This window comes from Arachis ipaensis, chromosome B01, assembly GCF_000816755.2.
Source record: "Arachis ipaensis cultivar K30076 chromosome B01, Araip1.1, whole genome shotgun sequence".
Lineage (NCBI taxonomy): Eukaryota > Viridiplantae > Streptophyta > Magnoliopsida > Fabales > Fabaceae > Arachis > Arachis ipaensis.
In genome coordinates this window covers 101630655-101634255 of record NC_029785.2, presented here as the reverse complement: position 1 = coordinate 101634255, position 3601 = coordinate 101630655, and the positions used below count along the sequence as shown (strand labels likewise).

General features: G+C 29.9%; 1 long non-coding RNA gene across 1 annotated transcript; it reads left to right on the top strand.

Annotated features, from left to right (window-relative positions):
• LOC107618884 lies at window positions 235–2924 on the top strand. The gene is made up of 5 exons (XR_001615407.2): window positions 235–424; window positions 556–615; window positions 1880–2068; window positions 2173–2242; window positions 2425–2924. It is a non-coding gene; the product is annotated as an uncharacterized LOC107618884 (long non-coding RNA).

Genomic DNA, 3601 nt, shown 5'->3' with positions numbered 1-3601 from the left:
TATATTTTTTACTTTTTTATAAAAAAATAATACGAAAAAACGTAAATAGATTATATTTTTTAAATATAGCTTAAAAAAGTGTGATTAAATAAATATTTTTATTGTAGTATCATGCCAAGAAAAATCAAAACTCAATTTGGATTCAGATTATTGATTACTTGTAGTCATGATAAAAATTAGTTTAAATATTAGAGTCAAAATTCTATCTAGTTGATTTATATAGATTGTTACAAGGTAATAGTTTACAATAGATTTTGGCAGGACATAGAAAAAATATTATCCAATTTATATTGAAGATAAACCTTTTAAGGTGATTCAATCGTCGCCTCTCTCACCCTCATCAGCGACACAGTTGCACAGATTAGAGACCATTGGAATAAAACAAAGGCTGTTGATATTTGATAAACACAACAATGACCCTCAGGTTAGTAAGTAGAACCATTTTCAATTTTATTTTTCCAACTCTTGTTTTCTCTATTTTATTGTATAAGTTGATTACAACATCTTTGCTTATGTCAAGGTTAATGCACTGTCTAACTAACCTTGTTATTGCAGTTTCTGAAGATAATGGTGATTCATGGTGTAGTTTGCTTTACGTTTGGTAGCAGGTTTGACGTAAGAAACTGAAGCTTTTGTTGCACTAGTCACTTGTTCGATTAAGATGCTCTTTTAATTAGTTAGTGCGCAGCACTGCACTAGTGAATTAATCATCTTTAATTTTATGTCATTAGTAGATATTTTGAACTTTCTTATTTTGTTCCATTTTACGTTATCTTTTTAACAAGTAAATAAGTTTAATTGACTGAGTTGTAACATGTTCATCCCTGTGAATGTGTTTAGTCTAATCCCTAAGACATTAGTTTGTTGGTTCAATGCTAATTAGATTTATTAATTTTGCAATTGATATTCCGGCTTCAGGCCTTTGTTTTTAGTCACTTATAGAAGCATCTTCGGACTTGCCTGAGCATGAATGGTTGGTCTTTGGCATCATATAATAAACCTCAGCCATCAAAGATTTCATTCATACTCAGGTTGTCTCTTTATTTTTTTAACATAAATTACTTTTAGAGCAAGGTCCTTTTGATATATGTACATTACTTCCTCTTCCAGAAGTAACTTCTTTCCTTCAAATCAATCCTTAACTCCGATCAATTTTCTCTTCTTAATTCCTTCCAATGGCTTCATGTGAGTCCTCTTCCTGCTTTCTTCTCCTCACTTTATTTTTCACTTCTCTGCTTTACTTTTCATGCCTGCTCCTTTTGCTGTTCTTCTTTAAACTCTCACAGATTGTGGAGCTTGGCTGCCCATTAAAGTCTTGAAATTTGATGCATGCATGCCCCAACTACTTCATTTGGATTAGGATTAGGAATCCATGCATAATGTGTTCTTTGGGTGCCTTAACCCAAATACAAAAATGGGTTTTGATTTGACTTCTTATATATGCTCATTGGTTTCTCGTTACTCAATATTAAATTTATTTTTTTGGGAGTCACAATTGAGTTTGCATTCTTATTTTCTTAGTAAAACAACATGACCAATCAGAAAGTTATTCTAATGAAGCAATCATAATTAGAATCTAATTTATTTGGATTCAGCTTTAAAATTTAAATTATCGTCTTTTAATTAATTTTTAGGGTAAGCAGCCTTTGGTTCAAAACACTTTCTATCCAGATTACTAACTTCATTTATAAAGGAACCAGGTTATTGTTGAATTGCCACTAGACATTAGTATCTTTCCATCTTCGTTTGAGAAAGAACATTGTCTCCAATTCGTCAATGTTGGGTTTGCAATCTAGAAGCTTGTCCTGTGTGTCTTACTGAATGTCCTAGTTAGAATTTAAATATACACATATAATTTGTGTCATTTATTTATATACAGGTAGCTTAGGGGCCGCAAATAATAAGTTATTGAACTTGCAATTTGATGGAAGAAGAGTTGGATTCTTGCAAGGATTTGGTACAAAAAGTTGGATCAGTAGGAAGCCAGTGCAGCACACTACTTTGGTTATGCAGCAACAGTCAGTTAAATCTTTAACTGCATCTACTGCTCAATCAATAGAGATCCAATGTAAGTTGTTTCATTTGTTTCTTCTAAATACTTCTTGCAAAAACTTTTATCTTGGCTTCCATGACATGCTTTTATTGATGACAATACATAACATCTATTACAAGGTTAGAAGATTCTTCTGAAGATATTCATTCTTCTGGTGTGACGAGTGAGCTTGTCACTAAGTTTCATGAGGTCAGTACTTTGTGTATAATCATCTTCTTTTTATTTGGTCCTCGTCTTTTGACCTTATATGGTGATTTAGCTACTTTGTTGGATTTATCTTCTGCATCTTGCATGATTATGTGGCCACTGATTTTAAGTCTATATTCAGTTTTCCATCTTCTAATTCGACCTGTAATTCAATATGTTTGTAGGTGGAGTTCTTGCTCAACACAATATGTGATTCAAGTTCAGTTGGGGAATTTGAATTAAAAGTAAGCAGAGTTATTGAACTATAAATTTTAGACAACAACCAGGAACCAAAAGCATATCAGCCAAAAACCAGCCAAAATGTGTTTGGGCTCCATAAAAAATCGGGTTTTGGTTTGTGCTCCGTGATCCCAGGAGCAGTTTTCAAACATATTATTCAAAAAGTGATTCTAATTAAACGGTTTTGTTTACTTTTTGGCTGATCACCTTTTGGTTCCATATACTTTTCCTAAATCCTAAATTTTAATCTCCCATATAATATAATTTTCATTCTCTTCTCTGAGGACAATAGGACTTGTTAACTACATTGTTAGTTTATCATTTTTTTTGGATGATAATAGTATGGCTAGAAGTCAAGATCTAGTTACATTGTTTGCAAATACATTTATCTAAGTATATTTATTGTTCAGAATTTTGGACATAAGTCTACATTTTATTATGTTTATTTTTAATCTTTTGTTGTAATTAATGTGATTGGAAAATAATGGTAGTGTACTATATTATTTTGTTTTAAAGTATTTCTTTTATTTTAATTTTTTTCTAAATTTTTAATGTCTTGCTTAAATATTTCTTTTAAATAATAAATAATCAGTAGTTTAATAATATAAATTAACTTTTAAAAATAATATTGACAGATTTGGAGAAATTTGAAACTTCTGTAGAATAGCAATTCTTTTTAAAATTGAAAATTTCTTTTGTGGGGGTTTTGGCCACAAATAATAACCAAGAATTGCCACAAAATGGCAATATGTAAGGGATAGAAAACCTCTACTAAATGATATTGTGGAAGTTGTGAAAAACTGCATAAAAAAGTTCGTGGCACCTCCAATTTTAGAGTTTTTGAAACTACCACAACTTTTTTTTGTGGGAGTTTGAAATTGCCACAAATAAGAGAAAAAACTGACACAGATAAACAAAAATCTTGTAGTGATTCATTTGGATCCATTAATTTTTGTTATCTTTTTATTAACATTTTATTTCTACAACATCTATTTAATTTAAAATTTTCATACCAAAAATAATTAATTTTTTATTCTTATGATAAGTTACACATATATTTAAATACTAATGTAGATTAATTATAATATAATCTAAAATAAATATATGCTAAAATATATATTG